Genomic DNA, 26,162 nt, shown 5'->3' on the forward strand with positions numbered 1-26,162 from the left:
GGTGCAGCTGATATTTCTAACTTTAACATCTTTACCAGTAGCCACGGAAGTAATGAAAATCCTACGTCCGACTGGGGATAAAACCCCCGACCTCGCACTATACGACTTAACCACTGAGCCACGGGTGCAGAACCGTTGAGCTGCGGATACTGTATTTTAATGTACTTGACTGTCACAATGTCAATGTAGTATTTATCAAGAAGGGTGTACAGGAGGTTTGTAGCCCTATGAGGGAGCACGCACACGCCCCTATTCTCCACAGAGAGGTGACCGGATTAGAAGACTGCCACGAAATGCAAATTCAGTGGCTGAGGTGCATTGCCTGGAGTTAAGGTTGGAAGCTTGCTCTCAATGCAAATGTAAGTAATTTAATGTGGGTACTGTGATGACGGCCACACACGGTCCACGGCGATAAACATAGAAAAGGCCGCCACCACATGCTTCCAGTCAGTCGCCACGCGGGGCATGCGAGGGGCGAATATTACAGGAAACTGTCTGTGCTTCCTCCACACGACTCAAAAATAGTCCGATCCATCCGACAGTAGTTATGTCCCCTGGCAAAAAGGTGTTGATACGAAGGACTAATGCACAAAACAGATCTCAGTTGGACGTCCTTCCGCCGTTCGCGGACAAATGCGGACGCGCATTTCACTCACCGAGTTGTTTCCAGCTGTCGAATAGTTACCTGCAGTCGCCGCAGTTATAGCCCAGCGGTTGTAAAAAACTGATTAAATGACGACTATTTAAATAAGTGAACTGATGGTTGCCAACTTCCAGCAATCCGTGGATGAACTTCTATTAGATTAGTTAACCAACATACAAATAAACTGAGCTAAGAACTCTATCCCACAGCTTCATTAGACTAAGACGAGTATCTACTGTGTATACTTTTATTAAATGGTCGTTACATGTTTCATATTGTGTTTCCCCCATTATTTCTGTTACAGAAATAATCGTTCTGTGCCTAGTATAGTTTCAAGTGAGCAAGCACGTCAACTTCAGTGCGTTAACTAGATTTTTTGTAGTACGGCGTTCGCTTCCTGAGAGCTTTATACTGGGCGCCAAACAGAGCAGTGGACGAACACTACAGTGAGTGAACACAACAGTAGATAAACAGCCAAACTGTGAGGTATCGTTTTACTTTGCGGTCGGTTGTAACTGCAGTCAGTCATAGTATAACCATATCGAAGAGATACTGACCAGAGCTGTTCATATTGAGTGACTCAAGTGTCACAATGGTAGGTAACTGGGCTCGCATTCAAGGCGACTACGGTAATACATATGAGTTCTCTAAATTATTTAAAGCCAGTGCCTGCAAGTTTACTATGAAGCAGACGCGACATATGTCCTTCCCCAGTCCGAGTTTTGATAGCGCCTCCATTCTCCCCATCATCGACTGGAAACTAATCCTAATCATCTACTCCTCTTTGATTTAAGATTAAATAACAAGATAAATCCTACCGTGCGAAAGCCGCCAGACTCAGGCTTATTGGACGAGTCCTAAGAAAGTGTAAGTCAGACACGAAATAGGTCGTTTACACAGACCTTGTTTTTGAGTGAATATCATCGATAAGGAAACCTTGTTGTTGTTTTTGTGGCCCTCAGTCCTGAGACCGGTTTGATGCAGCCCTGCATGCGACTCTATCCTGTGCAAGCCTCCTCATATCCCAGCACCTACTGCAACCTTCATCGTTCAGAATCTGCTTAGTGTATTCATCTCTTGGTCTACCTCTACGATTTTTACCCTCCATGCTGCCCTCCAGTACTAAATTGGTGATCCCTTGATGCCTCACAACACGTCCTTCTTCTAGTCAAGTTGTGCCACAAACTCCTCTTCTCCACAATTCTATTCAATACCTCCTCATTAGTTATGTGATCCACCCATCTAATCTTCAGCATTCTTCTGTAGCACCACATTTCGAAAGCTTATATTCTCTTCTTGTCTAAACTATTTATCGTCCATGTTTCACTTCCATACATGGCTACACTCCATACACATACTTTCAGAAACGACTTCCTGACACTTAAATCTATACTCGATGTTAACAAATTTCTCTTCTTCAGAAACGATTTCCTTGCCATTGCCAGTCTACATTTTATATCCTCTCTATTTCGACCATCATCCCTTACTTTGCTCCCCAAATAGCAAAACTCCTTTACTACTTTAAATGTCTCATTTCCTAATCTAATTCCCGCAACATCACCCGACTTAATTCGTCTACATTCCATTATCCTCGTTTTGCGTTTGTTGATGTTCATCTCATACCCTCCTTTCAAGACACTGTCCATTCTGTTCAACTGCTCTTCCAAGTCCTTTGCTGTCTCTGACAGAATTACAATGTCATGGGCGAACCTCAACGTTTTTATTTCATCTCCCTGAATTTTAATTCCTACTCCGAACTTTTCTTTTGTTCCCGTTACTGCTTGCTCAATATACAGATTGAATAGCCTCGGGGGGAGGCTACAACCTTGTCTCACTCCCTTTCCAACCACTGGTTCCCTTTCATGTCCCTCGACTCTTATAACTGCCATCATCTTTCTGTACAAATTGTAAATAGCCTTTCGTTCCCTGTATTTTACTCCTGCTGCCTTCAGAATTTGAAAGAGAGTATTCCAGTCAACGATGTGAAAAGCTTTCTCTAAGTCTACAAATGCTAGAAACGTAGGTTTGCCTTTCCTTAATCTTTCTTCTAAGATAAGTCGTAGGGTCAGTATTGCCTCACGTGTTCCAACACTTTTACGGAATCCAAACTGATCTCCTCCGAGGTCGGCTTCTACCTGTTTTTCCATTCGTCTGTATTTTGCAGCTGTGACTTATTAAACTGATAGTTCGGTAATTTTCTGATCTGTCAACACCTGCTTTCTTTGGGTTTGGAATTATTATATTCTTCTTGAAGTCTGAGGGAATTTCGCTTGTCTCATACATCTTGCTCACCAGATGGTACAGTTTTGCCAGGACTGGCTCTCCAAAGGCTGTCAGTAGTTCTAATGGAATATTGTCTACTCCCGGGGCCTTGTTTCGACTCAGGTCTTTCAGTGCTCTGTCAAACTCTTCACGCAGTATCATATCTCCCATTTCATCTTCATCTACATCCTCTTCCATTTCCATAATATTATCCTCAAGTATATCGCCCTTGTATAGACACTCTATATACTCCTTCCACTTTTCTGCTTTCCCTTCTTTGCTTAGAACTGGGTTTCCATCTGAGCTCTTGATATTCATGCTAGTGGTTCTCTTTTCTCCAATGGTCTCTTTAATTTGCCTGTAGGCAGTACCTACCTTACCCCTCATGAGATAAGCCTCTACATCCCTACATTTTTCCTCTAGCCATCCCTGCTTAGCCATTTTGCACTCCCTCTCGATCTCATTTTTGAGACGTTTGTATTCCTTTTTGCCTGCTCCACTTGCTGCATTTCTGTATTTCCTCCTTTCATCAATTAAATTCAGTATCTCTTCTGTTACCCAAGGATTTCTACTAGCCCTCGTCTTTTTACCTACTTGATCCTCTGCTGCCTTCACTATTTCATACCTCAAAGCTACCCATTCTTCTTCTACTGTATATCTTTCCCCCATTCCTGTCAATTGTTCCCTTATGCTCTCCCTGAGACTCTGTACAATCTCTGTTTCTTACAGTTTATCCAGGTCCCATCTCCGGAAATTCCCACCTTTTTGCAGTTTCTTCAGTTTAATCTAAAGTTCATAACCAATAGATTGTGGTCAGAGTCCACATCTGCCCCTGGAAATGTCTTACAATTTAAAACCTAGTTCCTAAATCTCTGTCTTACCATTATATAATCTGTCTGAAACCTTTTAGTATCTCAAGGGCTCTTCCATGTATACAACCTTCGGTTATGATTCTTGAACCGAGTGTTAGCTAAGATTATGTTATGCTCTGTGCAAAATTCTACCAAGTGGCCTCCTCTTTCATTTCTTAGCCCCAATCCATATTCACCTACTACGTTTCCTTGTCTTCCTTTTCCTATTGTCGAATTCCAGTCACCCATGAATATTAAATTTTCATCTCCCTTCACTACCTGAATAATTTCTTTTATCTCGTCATACATTTCATCAATTTCTTCATCATATGCAGAACTAGTTGGCATATAAACTTGTACACTCTAGTAGGCGTGGGTTTCGTGTCTATCTTGGCCACAACAATGCGTTCACTATGCTGTTTGTAGTAGCTTACCCGCACTCCTATTTTTTTATTCATTATTAAACCTACTCCTGCATTATCCCTATTTGATTTTATATTTAAAACCCTGTATTCACCTGACCAGAAGTCTTGTTCCTCCTGCCACCGAACCTCACTAATTTCCACTATATCTAACATTAACCTATCCATTTCCCTTTTTAAATTTTCTAACCTACCTGCCCGATTAAGGGATCTGACATTCCACGATCCGATGCGTAGAACACCAGTTATCTTTCTCCTGACAACGATGTCCTCTTGAGTAGTCCCCGACCGGAGGTCCGAATGGGGGACTATTTTACCTCCGGAATATTTTATCCAAGAGGACGCCATCATCATTTAATCATACAGTAAAGCGGCATGCCCTCGGGAAAAATTACGGCTGTAGTTTCCCCTTGCTTTCAGCCGTTCGCAGTACCAAAACAGCAAGGCCGTTTTGGTTAGTGGTACAAGGCCAGATCAGTCAATCATCCAGACTGTTGCCTCTGCAACTACTGGAAAGGCTGCTGCCCCTCTTCAGGAACCACACGTTTGTCTGGACTCTCAACAGATACCCCTCCGTTGTGGTTGCACCTTCGGTACGGCTATCTGTGTCGTTGAGGCACGCAAGCCTCCCACCAACGGCAAGGTCCTTGGTTCATGGGGGGGAATGGGAACCTTACCAACTTGAATTGACGAAGGAGATACGATAAATTCATGAAGAGTTGTTGTTTATTGATTCTTACTTATGAAATTCGAAGAATCCATGTATCTGAATGAGACGCCTACAACATATCTCACTCGTAATGACCACCACGACAAAGTTACAGAGTCTGAGATAGAACGTTATGTAGCACTTAGGCTCCTGTTTATAATATTTTTTAATTTGTGACTGATTTCGGTCAAATACCATTCTCCACCTACAATTGTACAAATGTCTTGGGTACAAGAACACTGCAGTTGGAATTTACAGTAACAGTTACAAGCAATGCTTGATAGAATGTCTTCCGCGCTTCCGCACTTAAGGAGTGTGGGAAACAGACAGCATCCTAGCTTCAGTCTTTTTGCTACTCCGAAGACTTCTCTAGACATTTCTTTCCCTCTTTGATGACACAGTCTGTTGACTTGTAGAAGTTTACGATACTTCTTACAAAATGTTTGGACAGCTCACCTGACCACAGGGCTTCGAACAATAAATTTAGTGGCACTGTGTCATACGATTTGTCACGATCTATGAAAATATAAGATTCCTTTCCAGTCTCTTCTCCATGATCTGTCTCAGGATGAAAATTATATCAACATATGACCTGCCTTTTCTACAGCCACTTTGTTCTCCCACTTCATTTACAATCCTTTCCATTCACGATTTTAAAACCTTCCGTACAGCCTGTTAATTTTTCTTGTGACACTTACTCCACGATACCTGCTACGTACTTTTTTGCTTCCTTTACTGTGTATGGGACTCAGATACGATAAGTTCCATAGTTCTGAAACTTCCTCCCCATCCCAAACACATTTATTAAAAAAACTATATGTTCACAAAAAATGATTGGGCCGTAGCTCACTAATTCTGTTGGTACATTTAAAAACCATATTAATTTCACAATTTCCATTTGTGTAGCCGCCTCCTCTACCTCTTTCCTAGTTATTTTGTCTACCTATTCACCCTCCTGCTTCTCCCGTATCTCCGATTATATTTCCTCGTACTCTGTCCTTTCTTCTCGTAACAGGTCTTAAAAATGCTTTTCCCACTCTATCAGAAAAATAATCCGCTGGTTTGCTCTTCCTTTTATTCTTCCTCGGTCTTGCAATTATTTTACATGGTGCCACCAATTTGGGCCCTCCCATGCATCGACCAACTTCTTCGCAGTTATTCTCCCAGGATTCATTTTTCCTCTTGCAGATGTCCTTCCTCGCGTCTTTATTCATGCTAACATATAAGGCTCTACCATGTTCGTACGGTGCTTTCTACTAATCATTACAGAACATCTTTTTATGTTCATTTTTTCTTCAATACTTTGAGTCCATTGTTGTGGGTCTTGCTTTATTTCTTCCTCTGCTGCCCCTGTGCTTCAAAAGCTGCTTCACATTTGTATTTTTTTTAATTTCTTGGTACACATCCTCCACCGCTATTTCTTCAAGCGTCTCGATTCGTTTCATGACCATAACATATAAGGAAATTTTACAGACACTTGTTTCAATCTATCTTTGTTCATTTCATGGTATCCGCAATCCTCGTAGGAATATTTGCCTCTTTAACTTCTCTTGACTGCTATTATCAAATTTACACTAGCAGGAGGTGGTCTGAGCTACATTATGCACCCCTGTAGACTCTAACATCATTTGTTCGTATGTTGGAATTTTTATTTTGAATAATATAGTCTACTATTGGCCTGATATTTCTGGAAGGGCTGCCCCATGTATGCTTTTGGATCTGCTTGTAAGGAAAAAAACAATTTAAAGTCTTCAAGGACAATGTCTCCAAAATATCCACTAACCTTTCTAATGTTTCAAATAGCTCTAATCACTATGGGACTTAACATCTCAAGTCATCCGTCCCCTAGATTTAGAACTGTTTAAACGTAACTAAACTAAGGAAATCACACACCTCCATGCCCGAGGCAGGGTTCGAACCTGCGACTGCAGCAGCAGCGTGGTTCCGGATTGGAGCGCCTAGACCCCCTCAGCCACAGCGGCCGGCCCACTAACCTTTCTCCACTGCCATTTATTGTGTCATCTACGTATCTCCCCATTACTCCATCCCTAATTTTCAATTAAAATATCCCATTAGAATTATTTCTTTGCTGGCACTTATGCTCTCTAACAGACTTGTCAATTGTTCATAAAAATCATCTTTGACTTTGGTGTCAGCGTAATCTCCAGTTGTAAAAGCCACGAAAATGATCTGTTTGTGGCCATTGTTTGAGATTTCTACTGTCATTATCCTGTCGTCAATCTCCTTCCAGCAACTGATATCTCGTAATTGCTTCTTATGCACGGCTATTAAGATCCCTCTCTTGGCCCTTTCATCTTTTTTGACGCCACTGTAAGAATGAATGTAATCTCCTATTTATTCGTTTCCGTTCCCCTTCACCTTTGTTCCACTGAGGACACGCACATATACCGTCATCTTTCCTAGTTTTTAGAATCCTTCTCTTTTCTTTGTATCCGAACCCTGCACATATCATACTGTTTTATACAGAGTTCTTTTCCGTAGCCATTTACGTCTCCGTGATGATACAAACCCGTTGTTTTCCCAAGACTTTTGACCGAAATGTTGAACCGAGAAATGAATGTTTACAAACGTTGGGAAGTTGGCCCAACAATTCAGCCCACACCCTGGAGGACCGGGTCATACTTCGGGTTACCAATCCCTTGGTAGACTGCTTTACCGGTATGTCGAGCTTTGCCATCCCAACAAATCAAGGAAAGAAAACATCAGGACTGGATGTAGAAAAGACGCTCTTTATCTGGTTCCTCCGCATAGCTCTGGCGGCCGTGGGAGACACCTCCCTCAGCTAAGCTGCTACCAGTACCGTCCTCCACTTCTCTCTAACACGCAGACCCTCTCACCCCTGTGGACAGTGCTACAGTAAGGAGGTGTCTCCTGAGCGGGGAAGCTAATTTATAAATAATTTTTGGCATGATGGTCATTTTTGACGTATGTAAGTTATTATTACTGGCAACCCAAACTGTAGGGCTTCATAGTATTTAGTATACAATTTTGAATGATCCTTTTCATAATAATTGTTCCTGTATCCATGGAGTTTGTGCAACAGGTGATGGGTGACGATCCTTATTACAAGAGAACGTACTCGGCGGAACCACAAGATCCAGTTAAAAATACGGCAAAAATGACCTGAGACAGAAACCCACAGCTTAGTAGAACAGCTAGTTCAGTTTATCTCAGATACAATTACAGTCAACGAATTGAACCGGTTAACATCTATATCTAACCACAAGACCCCTGTTTGTTTGACGGCAACATGTGCCTTCGTACAATTGTTCCGACCGTATTTCCGAACACGAGCTAATTCATTAGAACATTAATGATCGGGTATAAACTAGAAAGGAAGGGCAATATAATATCAGGACTAGTTTTCAAACGGCAACTAGTGCCTAGTACAATACTTCAGTCTATATTTACTACCAAAGAGCCGACAAGTAAAACTCTAAGGGTCGGGTACGAACCAGAGAATGATAAAGAAAGGCATCGTGGTGACGGGGAAAATTTTTTAGAGACAACCAGTACCTTAGTACAATACTACGGCCTATGTTTACGAACAAAGAGTCGACCGAGTGGAACTCTGAGGGTCTGGTACAAACCAGAAAATAATTAGGAGGTCGGGTATACAATGACTCCAATCACCACGAGGATTACAGAATGTTACTCCCCTTTATCAGCAAGCAGCTCCATGGATCCACAGTGCGTCGCGGCGGCTACTGAGTGGTACCGATGACAGCAGGGTAGAAGGGGGCAGCGAGGCCAGGAGCGGTCGTCCGACACAAATGTTGCCGCAACGAATCGATGGGATGTCGGCCAGCTGCTTGTGGCCGACGCAGACCCCGGTAAAGTACTTCGGTATATTTACTTCGCGCAGGCCCTCCTTCCGCAACTCGTGGCTTCGGCCGCTCGGACCTCGTGACCCCCTCACGCTGCGACGCTGCCGCCTATCCCCAAACTTGGTGCCTCCCTCTCTCGGGCCAGACAACCCGTATATATACAGGCAAGCAAAGAGCTTCTGAGGACACGACTCACAGATACCAACACATTCTCACAGATATTGGCAACGGGGCCCCAAGTGGGATGGTCGATACTACACTTGAGCTAGTTGGGCCAGACAGAACTAACTTAATAGCGCCAAGGCTCAGTAACATTACAGACGAAAACAGGTATTTGAAATCAACGTCTTGTGGTTTGGTGCACATACTTTTTTATGAGGTCGATGTACTGATTAGTACTACACAACAATGTGTAGCATTAAATGCGTTATCAAATAAAAACACAATCAATGTCCTTAAGTGACGCTATGGCCTCAATCGACAATGCAGTCGAGCTTGAAATTCAACTGAAGTTTCTGCAATCAACCAAATGTTTCTCTAAAAGTGACGCCTTTATATCTCTTTCACTTCTAGGAATGTTATCGAGTTGAATAACAGAACATGCCGACATCGCTCGAGAGACCGTCAAGTGCAGGAACACCGCAGTTAGAAATACCGTTATAGTCTGTGAAGAGAAATCAGGTATGGCCGAAATAGAATTTTTTTCTTATCTCTCAGGTTCAACGCACGCTAGTAATATTTCTACTTAGTATATGACAAGTTGACCCGTATAGAGAGTGTATAAGTTTAATACAATATGTAATAGGAATGACCCTATGTAAAAGAACTGCAACGCCGCAACAAGTCGGTGGAGTACTGCAGTCTCCGTTACAGCCTAGTGGGAATATACCGTGACCTTCAAATACTATTTAGTTAAAGATATTAATGATTTTGTTCAACATTAATTTTGTGGTTCAATGGAAATTATATTTTCACTGCTCTCAGGTAGTTCATGAATAATACTTATGCAGTCGTCAATAGTACGACGGTATTCAAAGTATTCACTTAAAGAAGCAGCTGCTAATTTTACGCAACTACTTTTACTGGGTGAAAGTTAAATTGTGTATTAATGAGAATTTCTCTGCATTACACAGAGCAGTGGACACATGCTGTTCTTTCTCTTCGCAAGCTGTACGGCTTCTAGTTTAGTTTTGGTATTCAAGGAAAGTGATGTGAGCTTTGTAATTTCATTGAATGTGTCATATTTCATATTTGTAAGCTAAACATTTTTCAAATAGCAGTTTTCAGTTTTCGATATGTTACGCCATAGAAGTTCTGAGTACAAGGACTGTGACCTATGGTTGCTAGTGGCACTGCCGTTGATGTAAGTATTCTGTTATATGATAGTGAGAGAGTAGGGCGTTGGCAATGCAGCTAAGCCGATGGGCGTGCAGACAACAGTAATATAGATACAGAGATGGATAAATTGTGAATTATGATTTGGTAAAGATTAATTGGACAACTAAATATCATTAGCTAAAGTTGTTGCTGCACTACTTACTTGCGCGTAATTGTGGTGTGTTTGAAAAACAGGAAGTTTCAGCAGAATTTTTTGTTTTCTCGTTTATTTTGTTAGTTCATTGGTCAGACGAGAGCAGGGAAAGTTATTAGTTCATATGGCTTGCAGCCACGGGCTATTTATTTTACCACTCCTTTTCCATTTCCACAAAAATTAATTACTTTGCAATTTAAAATTTGCTATCAAGGATAAATTTTTGTAACGATTTTTGTAGTAGTCAGACAATGAGTTTCAATGTTTTCAGTACAGCTTTTAAAGATCAGTTACTTTCATTCATCTAGCAAGTTCAAATTTCACTACTGTTTCCTCAGGAAAGAATTTAGTATTTTCTGATTATGTGTTTCCCCGCACTGTGCTCTGCGGAACGAGGTGGCTAAAACTGAGACATGATATGTTCAGAATAGTTGCATGCCCATCGCATTGCACTGTGCACTGCTTTTCTTTCCTGTTTAACTGCGCTGTATTTATTTAGAAACCATGAGCAGTACTGAGTTTCCATCGACACAAATAAGACAAGAAAAATTGTTACGGCCACTCTTCGTGACGATATCACTATATTATTCAGTTGGTTTTGCTTCTCAACATTCATTATCAGGTCAATTTCGGGAAGGTCAGCTCAGATTTCATTTCACAAGCACGCAGTCTCATTTTCACAGTGCAGAGTTACATTTGTGAATGTACTATTCAGCATATAGGAAATTTATTTAGTCGTTTCTGCTTATACAGAATTAGAGTGCATTTTTAGAGAAACATCTTCGTTATTTACTTATTCAAAATTTGTTTGGTAAACTTATGTAGCACTTTTTATTCTATTAGCACTGTGTATTGGTATTTCAATTCACGTATTGTTTCTTCAGGCAATGGAGCACTGCTCACTGTACCACACAATACAGTTTCATAGGACAGCTTATTTAATTTACAGACTTGGCTTTCTAATTAATTTTTTAAGTTGGTAAAAATACAAGTATATAGTTTCGGTTTTGGCAACTCATTTATCAGATAGCGTTTATGCACCTACACCACTGTGTTGTACTGTTCAGGACAACAACACAGAATCATGCGTTATAAAGAATAGCAGTTCAATTTACTCTAGTATCCGCTTACAAAAATAAATTAAGTAGAAAAGTTACACTAGGTGACTCAGACAGGAAGCAAGCAAGCTACATAGGAAAAGAAAGCTTTGCACAATGGAATGACAGGCGTACCATTATTGTGAAAGAATCATGTCTAAGCTTTATCCACTGCACTCTGCAGAGTGCAATGCGGCGACACGCGTAATTATAAAATAAGAAACTCCTTCGTGAGAAGATGGTTGAAAATTAGAACTTGCTAAATGCTGGAAAGTAAGTTACCTTTAAAAAACTGTACTGCAAAAAGTGAAACTCATTGTCTGTTACAATTCCCATTACAGAAATTTATCTCTTATAACAAATTTAACTCCGGAAAGTAGTTAATTTCTGAAAATGGTAAAGGAGTACTGAAATCTATAGCCTATAACCGCAATTCACATGAACAAACGAAAAAACCAAAGAATACGTACCTCTGAAACTTATCGTTTCTCAACGCATCACAATTACGTGCACGCAAGCAATACAGGGCAACTTTACCTCATAATTTTCAATTGTCCAATTAATTTTACCAAATCATAACTTATAATTCATCCTTCTCTGTATATCTATTTCTGTTCCCTTCGAGCTATTTCCATCAACTCAGTATCATTGCCAAAACCCTGCTCTTACTGCCATAGTTTACTATACTTACTTCAACAATAACACTCCTAGAAACCAAATATCACACTCCGTTTACTCAAAACCTCTGTGACGTAACGTATCAACTATTGAAAACTACATTTTGAAAAAATCTTAGCGTACAGATATGAAATACCATACATTCAATCTAAATATAAAGTTTACATCACTTTTCTTGAATACCAGAAGCAAAGTAGAAACCCTACAGCTGTCTGCCTGTACTCGAGGTCTCTTTAATGTTGGTTTTGCTCTGGTTGTTTCTTAGTGGGTTCACTTCAAAATCACATAACCAACAGTCGACCTTTGCAGTTACAGAGTGGCTGAAATATCCCTGACGGAACTGTTACTCAGGTGACATTCAATGATTCGTCCTCGTTCGAAGTCCTGAGCCCTTCTGACCGAACCATACTGCTGTTACTGTCTTATTTCACTATTCCTCCTGACACTTTTTATATTGGTGAGCCTACCCCACATTACATCTATTGGTCAAATCAGCTTTACGTAGAAGTGTCCAGATATCTTTGGTAAGATAGTGGATAGTGTATTTAGATTTGTATTTCGATTTGTATGATTTCTACAAAACTGGTACAGTGATTTTCAGCATTTTAAAGTGTTCTAATATTATTTTGGGGGTGTTATTTTATTAGTGGCTATTGTTATTAAGCGATGGTTAACGTTCAGTAGTAGTCTAATCCACAGCTGGGACTAGAGAATGACTTTCTAATATTGGTGAGATCTCTACTAGTGTCCACTATACAACAGAATATGGTGCAGTTATATTATGAATATTTTCCGTGTAGTTTAGAGCCGCTTTAGTGCAAAATGCAGACAAAACCACGTATCTCAGAAGAATAAAAAAATGGTATCTGATCTCACAAATTCGGATTGCAGCTTCTCTGCCAAATGCTAAATTTTGTATGCGTAGTGCTTTCTTACCGGGTTATTTTTTTTTTTTTTTTTTTTGTCATCGGTCTACTGACTGGTTTGATGCGGCCCGCCACGAATTCCTTTCCTGTGCTCACCTCTTCATCTCAGAGTAGCACTTGCAACCCACGTCCTCAATTATTTACTTGACGTATTCCAATCTCTGTCTTCCTCTACAGTTTTTGCCCTCTACAGCTCCCTCTACTACCATGGAAGTCATTCCCTCATGTCTTAGCAGATGTCCTATCATCCTATCCCTTCTCCTTATCAGTGTTTTCCACATATTCCTTTCCTCTCCGATTCTGCGTAGTACCTCCTCATTCCTTACCTTATCAGTCCACCAAATTTTCAACATTCGTCTATAGCACCACATCTCAAATGCTTCGATTCTCTTCTGTTCCGGTTTTCCCACAGCCCATGTTTCACTACCATACAATGCTGTACTCCAGACGTACATCCTCAGAAATTTCTTCCTCAAATTAAGGCCGATATTTGATATTAGTAGACTTCTCTTGGCCAGAAATGCCTTTTTTGCCATAGCGAGCCTGCTTTTGCTGTCCTCCTTGCTCCGTCCATCATTGGTTATTTTACTGCCTAGGTAGCAGAATTCCTTAACTTCACTGACTTCGTGACCATCAATCCTAATGTTAAGTTTCTCGCTGTTCCCATTTCTACTACTTCTCATTACCATCGTCTTTCTCCGATTTACTCTCAAACCATACTATTTACTCATTAGACTGTTCATTCCGTTCAGTAGATCATTTAATTCTTCTTCACTTTCACTCAGGATAGCAATGTCATCAGCGAATCGTATCATTGATATGCTTTCACCTTGTATTTTAATTCCACTTTTGAACCTTTCTTTTATTTCCATCATTGCTTCCTCGATGTACAGATTGAAGAGTAGGGGCGAAAGGCTACAGCCTTTTCTTACACCCTTCTTAATACGAGCACTTCGTTCTTGATCGTCCACTCTTATTATTCCCTCTTGGTTGTTGTACATATTGTATATGACCCGTCTCTCCCTATAGCTTATCCCTACCTTTTTCAGAATCTCGAACAGCTTGCACCATTTTATATTGCCGAACGCTTTTTCCAGGTCGACAAATCCTATGAATGTGTCTTGATTTTTCTTGAGCCTTGCTTCCATTATTAGCCGTAACGTCAGAATTGCCTCTCTCGTCCCTTTACTTTTCCTAAAGCCAAACGGATCGTCACCTAGGGCATTCTCAATTTTCTTTTCCATTCTTCTGTATATTATTCTTGTAAGCAGCTTCGATGCATGAGCTGTTAAGCTGATTGTGCGATTTTTCTCGCACTTGTCAGCTCTTGCCGTCTTCGGAAATGTGTGGATGATGCTTTTCCGAAAGCCAGATGGTATGTCGCCAGACTCATATATTCTACACACCAACGTGAATAGTCGTTTTGTTGCCACTTCCCCCAATGGTCTTAGAAATTCTGATGGAATGTTATCTATCCCTCCTGCCATATTTGACAGTAAGTCCTCCAAAGCTCTTTTAAATTCCGATTCTAATACTGGATCCCGTGTCTCTTCTAAATCGACTCCTGTTTCTTCTTCTATCACATCAGACAAATCTTCACCCTCATAGAGGCTTTCAATGTATTCTTTCCACCTATCTGCTCTCTCCTCTGCATTTAACAGTGGAATTCCCGTTGCGCTCTTAATGTTACCACCGCTGCTTCTAATGTCACCAAAGGTTGTTTTGACTTTCCTGTATGCTGAGTCTGTCCTTCCTACAATCATACCTTTTTCGATGTCTTCACATTTTTCCTGCAACCATTTCGTCTTAGCTTCCGTGCACTTCCTATTTATTTCATTCTTCAGCGACTTGTATTTCTGTATTCCTGATTTTCCCGGTACATGTTTTTACTTCCACATTTCATCAATCAACTGAAGTATTTCTTCTGTTACCCATTGTTTCTTCGCAGCTACCTTCTTTGTACCTATGTTTTCCTTCCCAACTTCTGTGATGGCCCTTTTTAGAGATGTCCATTCCTCTTCAACTATACTGCCTACTACGCTATTCCTTATTGCTGTATCTATAGCGTTAGAGACCTTCAAACGTATCTCGTCATTCCTTAGTATTTCCGTATCCCACTTCTTTGCGTATTGATTCTTCCTGACTAATGTCTTGTACTTCAGCCTGCTCTTCGTCACTACTATATTGTGATCTGAGTCTATATCTGCTCCTGGGTACGACTTACAATCCAGTATCTGATTTCTGAATCTCTGTCTGACCATGATGTAATCAAATTGAAATCTTCCCGTATCTCCCGGCCTTTTCCAATTATACCTCCTCCCGTTGTGATTCTTGAACAGGGTATTCGCTATTACTAGCTGAAACTTGTTACAGAACTCAATTAGTCCTTCTCCTCTTTCATTCCTTGTCCCAAGCCCATATTCTCCTGTAACCTTTTCTTCTACTCCTTCCCCTACAACTGCATTCCAGTCGCCCATGACTATTAGATATTCGTCTCCCTTTACATACTGCATTACCCTTTCAATATCCTCATACACTTTCTCTATCTGTTCATCTTCAGCTTGCGACGTCGGCATGTATACCTAAACTATCGTTGTCTGTGTTGGTCTGCCGTCGATTCTGATTATAATAACCCGCTCACTGAACTGTTCACAGTAACACACCCTCTGCCCTACCTTCCTATTCATAACGAATCCTACGCCTGCTATACCATTTTCTGCTGCTGTTGATATTACCCGATACTCATCTGACCAGAAATCCTTGCCTTCCTTCCACTTCACTTCACTGACCCCTACTATATCTAGATTGAGCCTTTGCATTTCCTTTTCAGATTTTCTAGTTTCCCTATCACTTTCAAGCTTTTGACATTCCACGCCCCGACTCGTAGAACGTTATCCTTTCATTGATTATTCATTCTTCTTCTCATGGTAACCTCCCCCTTGGCAATCCGCTCCCGGAGATCCGAATGGGGGACTATTCCGGAATTTCTTGCCAATGGAGAGATCATCAAGACACTTCTTCAATTACAGGCCACATGTCCTGTGGATACACGTTACGTGTCTTTAATGCGGTGGTTTCCAATGCCCTCTGCATCCTCATGTCGTTGATCATTGGTGATTCTTTCGCCTTTAGGGGCAATTTCCCACCCCTAGGACAAGAGAGTGCCCTGAACCTCTATCTGCTCCTCCGCCCTCTTTGACAAGGCCGTTGGCAGAATGAGGCTGACTTCTTATGCCGAAAGTCTTCGGCCGCCAATGCTGATTATTTATCAAAATTTAGGCGGTGGCGGGGATCTAACCCGGGACCGGAGATGTTTTAATTATAAATCAAAGACGCTGCCCCTAGACCACGCGTTATTATCACCACGGTAAAAGCACCGTTTATAAACGGTTACGTACTCGGGTAGGAACTTCAGATCATAACCAGAAACAATATGAATCAACATGTACTGTACCCATGTACTTCGTTTATCATCATCAGAAAGGAGGGAGTGAAAGAAAGAAATGACATAATAAAGAAAGCAGTAGTATCTCTTCGTTGAAGCAAGACGAGCGTGTCAATACGACGGCGGACAGACAGCGAGGCCCACTGTTTCATTCGGTTTACTTCAGCCAATATTTACCCGCGATGAGAAAGAAAATATTTCCTGCCAGGACCAGCGAGCTCTCATTCGGTGACGTCAACTCTTATATCAAAACATTTGTCCCCTATCAGAAAATTGCATCGTAATTCTTTCTCCGTCGACACTCCAAATATTTGTGTTTTATTTTCTGCGGAGTGGCCGCCGCGTTCCCAGGAGTGAAGAATCCTCTTGAGTCTCCCTCCCCCCCTCCCCACCCCCATACAACCCACTGAGTACCTGATCGATGCAGAGAGGCACGGAAGAGGAACGAAAAGTTTCGCTCTCACCACGGTGGTCACCTTAGCCCGGTGTCTTGTGAGTAGCAGCAGGTGGTGTCTTCAACCAACAGAGCAGTGCCTAGAGATACGATCTGTGTGAAAAACACACAAAAAGTATTCTGGGCACCAGTTCCAACGTGGGTCACTCAATCACGTGTCCTTACTCGTGTGTTGTTTACGGTGTCAAAGCTGATTCGTTTCCTATGCACAGATAATGTCAGAGTATTGATCTTTAATTCCATGGCTCGCTTTTTTACTCAATTACGTGAGAGAGATATGCTGTACACTGCGCTCTAATCCTTTTGTTTGCTATGCGCTTAGCAACTACGCCACGAGAGCTGGCATTAAGAGCGAACAAATATTTGGCAATATCGCTACGTAGCTGGATGAAAGCCAACAGCAGGCCCAATCTGTTTTAATTTCAGTGCGTGAAAGTTTTCATTGAGATAGAGCTGACACACTTTTCCACGTGCGTACGCAGAAGGTAATTGTTAAAAAATAAACAGCAACGATTGTTATGTAACATTTCTGAGTGCTGTCTAAGCAATGGGTAGTCAAGATCAAACCTCCAGATTAATACACAGTTTGAGTATAACGAAGTGCATTGATTAATCAGGACATTACGACCTCCGTCTTACTATCGCCACTTCTCGAGTGATGACCGCTACTCAGACACAAGCACAGTGCATGCAGTATCAGTGAGCGTGTTGTCTGAGTGTAGAATGGAGAAGGCGCGTGATCTATCTCAGTTTGACCGAGGGCAGATTGTGATGGCCCGGAAGCTCGGAACGACCATTTCGGAAACTGTGAAACGTCACCTACGGAAAATTTATGAATTACTGTACTGATAAACCTCTTACGTTATTTGATTTTCAAACAACTGAGCAGAACTGAACGTACTCAGACATTTCTCTCTTCACTTAATCTGATCAACACTAAACTGACACACAATATTTTTAGCGCAATGCAATCTGACTTTCAATAATCCCTACAAAAGAATGGCCCTGACTGACAATAACCTATACCTTTCATGAATCACTTACCTCAGAAAAATCTTCGTTACTCGAACTACTGCAATACAGCGAGCGCCAATACTGCCAGCTAAGTAAAAGATTCTAACTACTGAAGGCACAAACTACTGAAGGGCATAGTTAGCAAACGAGAGATTTTGATAGAGAACAAACAATTTATTTGCCTTAACAGTGTTTAAAAGTCCTAATATATGTATCAGTTCATGACATACACTCTTACAAATTTAATCTCTCTGATGGACACACGTCCAGATCATCTGCTCTCAAAATTCCATCTCACTCCCCACATTCACCACTGCTGGCGGCTCACCTCCAACTGCGCAACGCTACGCGCTGTTCACATCCAACTAGTGATGTGGAGCTCGTGAATGAGTCGTTCAAATGAACGCTTCACTCCAGTGAAGTGTGAACTAACCACTCAATTTCAATGAACTGGTACTTCAAACTCTTCACAGATAGCACACTCCACACTTTTTTCTAGTTCACTCACTCTCTTCCCCTCTCCCTCTCCCTCTCCCACTACATCGGCGCTACGTCACTCATCCTCCCTTCACTTCAGTCCTCCCTCTACTGCCTGTCGACGAATCGCGCGGTGTTTGTTGGGAACGATAGGTTTACGAGGGGTTGGGGAGGTGAGAGGCGAGGGGAAACCAGCGTCAGTTGCTTCCTGCAGTGCTGACATCATTACCCGTGACTATTTGTGCAGTTAAACTTCGCGTCTACGAGTAGCCTACCGTTGGCAGCGCTTGCAGACAAATGAATATTAAAGATACAAACGAAGAGGCTGGCTGTGTGAGCACACACAGCCAACATGAAAATAAGTGTTTGTTAATAACACTGAAAGAGGGATTTTACCAGAAATCGTACCAATGACTACAGGTGACACTTTACGTTTTCAATTTGGAGGGTTATTATTCTCAACAACAATAAAATCTACAGGAAAACCTCTGAATAATTACTTAACTTAGGTATATAGCCTTTGTGACAGTGGTAAACATACTCATTCTATTTTGGATTAAATTTTAGAAGGAACATAAAATTGGACTGCATTTCGTTGGTAGTCCTAGTTTTCAGTCCATGAATACAACAAAAAATGTTGCATTTGGCAGATTAATACTTTCTTTATGTGTGAGAGGCTTCTCTGTTTATCTTTCCTTTGTCCCTTTCGACCATGCGCTATTTAACTCAGACGCTATAAGAGCGCAAAACGTTGCGTGCACGTTACTGCATAGTTCGGCCATCTGTTAGCAAAATTTTGAAGTATTACGAAGCTTTATTCTACGAGCGAGGCGAAGCGAGCGTAGCCGCAGCTGAGCGGCGAACTGGGCAACTTCGCCAGGCTTCCGTACTTCATGAATAAACCACTTCATTTGAACGCTTCACGGCAAAGAGTGAAATGAATGAAGTAGTTCACGGGAATGAACGAGTTCGACTCATCTCTACATCCAACTGCCCAACACTACAATAGCGAATATTACAACAATGCCAACCAGCCACATACTGCACACAGCACAGCCGGTGACTTTCATACAGAGCTCTACGTGGCGTTGCCAACATAAAAACCTAAACAGCCTACTTACAACTGTGCTACTTGTCGGGTGTTCGAGGAGTATTGTTGTTAGTACCTTCAACAGGTTACGAAACCCAGGTGAAACCACGACTAGACGTTGTAAGGTTAGGCGGCCACCACTCGTTACAAATGTTGGACGTGGCAGTCTGGGCAGACAGGTAACACAGGACAGGCAGCGAACTGTGACGGGACTAACATCAGACTTTGACTCAGGGCAGATTACAAGTTTTTCCGAACACAAAGTGCACCAAACACTCCTAACGATGGGTGTTCGCAGTCGATGACTATGCATGTGCCAAAGTTAACACCACTGCTTCGACAACTACGACTTAAGTGGACTCATGATCATCGGCAGTGGTTCAAATGGCTCTGAGCACTATGGGACTCAACTGCTGAGGTCATTAGTCCCCTAGAACTTAGAACTAGTTAAACTTAACTAACCTAAGGACATCACAAACATCCATGCCCGAGGCAGGATTCGAACCTGCGACCGTAACGGTCTTGCGGTTCCAGGCTGGAGCGCCTTTAACCGCACGGCCACTTCGGCCGGCATCGGCAGTGGAAACTGACGCAATGGCAGAACGTTGCTTGCCTGATGAATCATGCTACTTTCCTCATCGTGCCGATGGGACTGCACGGATCCATCACTTTCCAGGAGACAATTTCTTGACACCTGTACTGCGGGATGGAGACAAGCTGGCTGTGGTTCCATTAGGCTTTGGGGAACATACGCTTATACGTCCATTGCTCCGGCGGAGCTCGTGCAAAGCACCGTGGCTGCCAAGGAGTATCGTACACTGGCTGCAGACCACGCCCTCATGACAATCGTGTTTCCCGAAGACGATGGTATTTTTCAACAAGATAATGCTCTACATCAAAACGCCAGGAGTATGATGGGGTGGTTCGAGGAACACGGTGGCCAGTTCCAATTGATGTGCTGACTGCCAAATCGCCAGATGTGACCCAGCTGGAACATATCTGGGATGAGATTGAACATGGCGTCAGAGTTCATCGCCCTCTCCCTGGAATTTACGAGCATTAAGTGACCAGGTGTGTGCAGATGTGGTGCCAGCTGCCTCCAGCGATCCACCAAAGCCTGATTGGTTCCATGCCACGACGCGACGTCCATACGAAAATCAGATGAAGGAAATAACCATATTAGTATGATGCCAAAGAATTTATTCATCATTATAATGGCGATACAGGAGTGACGCTTAATTAAAGCTTCACCCAAATTTAACATGAGAAGAAACGAAAGAAGTACCAAAATAATTTCGTGAGAGATTAACAGAAACTAAAGCGAATGAATGAAACCCTCTCTCCTCAGAAATCTGAAACCACTGTCGTCCATCTATAGCACTGCTGTGAGGGCTTACCGTGCCTGCAATACACATGCGTGGTCGTTGTAGCTTGTGCTGCTGCGAACGCTAGTGCTGGCTGGCGTGGCTCAGGATGTTGTGGCATCTTCGCAGACTGGACCGTGAAAAATTTATCTGTCCCAAAAGCTTCTAAATCGAACTACAGAGACTTGGCGTAAGGCCGAAGTCCAAATCTGCTTGTCAAAGTTGCGGACCTAAGACTCCAAGAATCTCTGTCTCAAAAATCCCAACGCTTCTCTTCAAGCCTCGGTGCACGCGCTCGTCGCACTGAAAAGGCCTAATAACCCTCCGATGAGTGGAGTGGAATCGAGCCCGCAGTCTCCCGCCAACAATATAGACCCAGAACGCCAATCAGAAACGCTCTTTTGCACCCGAGAATGGCCCGAAGCCACTTTCTCATGGCAAGGCAAGTATTCTGGGAATTTTTATGTATGTAGGCATTTTTCAGATTGTTCTTCCCACGGAAAACTGAGGCGGACATTTTCTCAGGCGCAACTGTGGCAATACATGAGAATTTGGAGCGCTGTCCAGCTGTAAGTTGTCGCTCATAGTACTGGGGGTAGTTCCGAACTCACGAGGCTTCCGCCACTACACATTCCTAAGCCTTCCGTCCCGTATCTTATGGACTTGCCGCACAGTCCACCGGTCCAAAAAAACAGTATTCTCTCTCCATATCCCCGGATTGGGCTGGCAGGGCCGGCTGTTGTTTACTCCTTCCGCTGCGGTAAAGTTTCGACGGCCGCGGTGGTCTAGCGGTTCTAGGCGCTCAGTCCGGAGCCGCGCTACTGCTACGGTCGCAGGTTCGAATCCTGCCTCGGGCATGGATGTGTGTGATGTCCTTAGGTTAGTTAGGTTTAGGTAGTACTAAGTTCTAGGGGACTGATGACCTAAGATGTTAAGTCCCATAGTGCTCAGAGCCATTTGAACCATTTTTGAAACTCTGTTTCTGAGTTGCCGTAAGCGTGCCTGGCCTGTGGAAAAGGCTGATTCTCCCTCGAAATTGGTGGTTCGCACAATCCGAAGGAAATAGGATACAGAAACTTTCATAAACTCAAGTAATATCAAGTTTAGCCAATATCAGAACTTAGTTGTATAAAAGAGCATTGCAGCCAATGACCACTCATGTAGTTTCACACCAGTTTCTTTCTTTTCTTTCCAGAATTTTATTTAACAATTAACAATTTCACATATGTGCGGTGTAGTTCCCATGGAAGGCACCAGCAGTGCGGAAGACTGGCGGAGTACTTGTTGGGTGGTTCAAATGGCTCTGAGCACTATGGGACATAACTTCTGAGGTCATCAGTCACCTAGAACTTAGAACTACTTAAACCTAACTAACCTAAGGACATCACACACGTCCATGCCCGAGGCAGGATTCGAACCTGCGACCGTATCGGTCGCGCGGTTCCAGACTGTAGCGCCTAGAACCGCTCGGCCACCCCGGACGGCGTACTTGCTGGGAATGACAGCTTCAGGATGTAGACCTCACGCCTGCGAGTGAAGATGCGTAGCGCCAGGACACACACACCATCGTAGAAGAATGAGGAGCTTTGCCACCCCATTAGCGATGTCGTGCTGGAGTGTGCCTAGAGGCGGACTACCAGTAGAACGGCGCCAAGTTCTAAAAGACAGACTTAGAACTAGAAGTTGGTCCGCCGATAGCGGAGGCCCACACTCGTGATGGCTGCTTGCTGAGCCACATCGCACCGGCACCTGGCATTCACCTCTCGTTGTTGTAGGTGCTGCCGGAATGCGAATACGTCTCCTAGAATTGTCTGTCATTTAAGCAGGTTAGAATCTCAGTTGTTGTGGCGACGCCGTAGTTACAGCCAGGTACGGAATAACAAACTCGTGGCCCAGTGGTGCAGAAACTGCTTACCCTATGGTGCCGCAGCCCCGTGTTTCTGCCTTGATAACACAATTACGATGGTCAATCTTGCTCGCTTCACATTGCTGCAACTGTCATGCCGATGCCTTGGCAGCCCCCGACGGCTGCTTGTGCTACTGCAGTTACTGTCTTTGAGCTGGTGTATTCCATGGTAATGGTCAAAACAATAATGACGACATTGGAATATAAATATGCACTCTGCACTCTCTTTAAAGGCAAAGACGTTACACGGGCTGATTCAAACGCTGAGGCAATCTACATTAGTATTGAACATAAGTAGAGAGACACAATATGGACACTAAGATAACAACAACTACACGGACACGAATAACCATGGAGTGTACGGAAAAAATTCGACAAGTGGTTAGCAGGTATTGTCAAATGGAAAGGGAGTCTGAGAAGATCGGCTCTTCCTACACAATCAATACCACCTGACAGTGGACATGATCAGCTTGAAAACTTTAAAGTACACACACACCAGCAAGTGGAAAGTCAGTAGAAGTGACCACTCAGTGGCTAAAACTATTAGATTTTTGGATTCAAAGGAGCTAATTGCTATTTTAGTATGCGTTCTGCTTTTCGTTAGGTTAATACTGTGCTGTTCAAAAATGGTTCAAATGGCTCTAATCACTATGAGACTTAACATCTGAGGTCATCAGTCCCCTAGACTTAAAACTACTTAAACCTAACTAACCTAATTACATCACATATATCTATGCCCGAGGCAGGATTGAAAACTGCGACCGTAGCAGCAGCGCGGTTCCGGACTGAAGCTGCTGTGCTGCTTGTTACTTTTTTGTATTCATTTCCGACTTTTCAGCGAATCCAGCTGAAACTAATTTATAATTAAGCAGTTACAGCAAGTGTGGAATTTTTCATTGTAGTATAATTAATATTGCATCAAATTAACGTATTCTGATAATTATCCTGTCATGTGCGCTTCTGGAGCAAATGAGGAGATAATTTCTCAGTTTCAATCGTAATAAATTTAATTTGTTTGCTTAGTGGTGAGGAATATCTCCCAAAATCTCGCTCTGTGTTGTGGCACTGGAAACATTGCTAATGGAATGGAGAACCCAGTACGTTGTCCTCGATGGTGAGTGTTCATCGGAGGTGAGGGTATCAGCTGCAGTGCCCCAGGGAAGTGTGGTAGGTCCTCTGTTGTTTTAAGTCTACATAAATGATCTTTTGGATAGGGTGGATAGCAATGTGCGGCTGTTTGCTGATGATCCTGTGGTGTACGGCAAGGTGTCGTCGTTGAGTGACTGTAGGAGGATACATGATGAATTGTAAAGGATTTGTGATTGGTGTAAAGAATGACAGCTAACTCTAAATATAGATAAATGTAAATTAATGCAAATGAATAGGAATAAGAATCCCGTAATGTTTGAATACCCCACTAGTAGTGTAGAGCTTGGCACAGTCACGATTAAATATTTGGGCGTAACATTGCAGAGCGATATGAAGTGGGACAGGCATGTAATGGCAGTTGTGGGGAAGGCGGATAGTCGTCTTCGGTTCATTGGTAGAATTTTGGGATGATGTGGCTCATCTGTAAAGGAGACCGCTTATAAAACACTAATACGATTTATTCTTGAGTACTGCTCGAGCGTTTGAGATTGAGGGAGGACATAGAAGCGATTCAGAGGCGGGCTGCTAGATTTGTTACTGGTAGGTTTGATCATCGCGCGAGTATTACGGAAATGCTTCAGGAACTCGGGTGGGAGTCTCTAGAGGAAAGGAGACGTTCTTTTCGTGAATCGCTACTGAGGAAATTTAGGGAACCAGCATTTGAGGCTGACTGCAGTACAATTTTACTGCCGCAAACTTACATTTCGCGGAAAAACCAGAAAGATAAGATAGTTTAGGGCTCGTACAGAGGCATATAGGCAGTCATTTTTCCCTCGTTCTGTTTGGAAGTGGAACAGAGAGGGAAGATTCTAGTTGTGGTACGAGCTACCCTCCGCCACGCACCGTATGGTGGATTGCGGAGTATGTATGTAGATGGACAAATGGACTTCTTCACCTGTCTTGCCTTAACGCCTCACAGACTAACAGTCCACGCAATGCACTTTACGAGCCGATTACTACAGCGAAGGAAAACACTAAAAAACCTTGTCACCAACTTCTGGTGTAATTGCGATCATGTAACAAAGCGTAAAAAGAGTGAAAAGGCTGAAAAAACTGTAAAAAATTAGCTTTTAAAGTTTAACAGCACAATAAAACAAATCTCAGAGAGTTACGTTTCTCGGGAACAGTGGAACAATGAAACAGATAGTTCTTTACTCATTGACAAACATACATCAGATTTGAGCCGTCCCACGAGAAACGACAGCTCGCGGTACGCTCTTTGCCTCCATAGGCTTTCTGTTAATTAGCTTCCATCGGCGGGTGGTGCATGGATGCCAGGATCTGGGCAGCCGGCCACACTGTGCAGTACGTCAGTTGCTGATGGCACCCAGAGGGACAAGAGAGTGCCTGCGAGTGTCTGTTCTGAGGCCTGCGGTTCGTCGTCGATAGGGCTGGTCGGGTACGACAAGAAGACGTGAACGAGTCGGGCAACACGAGGCCGACCAAAGATATTCGACTGCCTTCCCGAGCAGCTGATGGGTGAAGTAGTCGTCTGGTCAGCGGACACGCAGCCTGCGCCCGCTCTACAGCGTATCCAGCACGCTGGAATAAGGCTGACATCAATTCAGTTGCCTCTGCCCGGACAGGCTTCTACCGGAGGTAATGTGGGCGGCAGCTCGCGCAGGAAGAGGCCGCTTGCCATGGGGCAGTAACTGCCACCACCACACGCCCGAAAAGATTATACCGGGTGAACGTATTTCAAATCGACAAAATTTCTGATTTTCGGTGCTGGTGTCCTGTCAGATAGAATTCATTGTGCTTCGCATGTCGTTGTGCGGTCTGCTGCAGGATTAAAGGCTATTGTCGTTCTATCTCATACGTCGCCTTCCCTCTCGCCACCCACTCCCTCACCCACCTCCGCGTCCAGCCCCTCACGGGGCTATGTTCTTCTCCGCGGCTTAATCACAAAATTTTTTTATTATTCTCTATTTAATTACGTATTTTGGAGGTTATTTTTCTGTGGCACTGATTGCAAATCGGCTGGTGGGCAGGTTGTTCTGCTAAGTGGTGTGTGGTTTTGTTTAATAAGCAGTTTTACCTGGTAAGCAAATGTGATTGTTTTGGTGGTCGGTTGCAGCCACGCATAGTAGTATACTACTACAAAGGGGGGAGTCTCCATAGAATATTACCGGGGTTTGAAATAAATCTCATTGTTGTGCAATAATTAAATTGTGCTTTAACTGCTTCAACTCATTATTCATAATGAAAATATCCGTGTGCAAAAATTGTTCGTATCTTATCATTTCGAAAGTAGCTGAGCTCGTGCTTGAACCAATTATTACCTGGCAGGTTTGAC

The sequence above is a fragment of the Schistocerca serialis genome, chromosome 1 (assembly GCF_023864345.2).
Source record: "Schistocerca serialis cubense isolate TAMUIC-IGC-003099 chromosome 1, iqSchSeri2.2, whole genome shotgun sequence".
NCBI lineage: Eukaryota > Metazoa > Arthropoda > Insecta > Orthoptera > Acrididae > Schistocerca > Schistocerca serialis.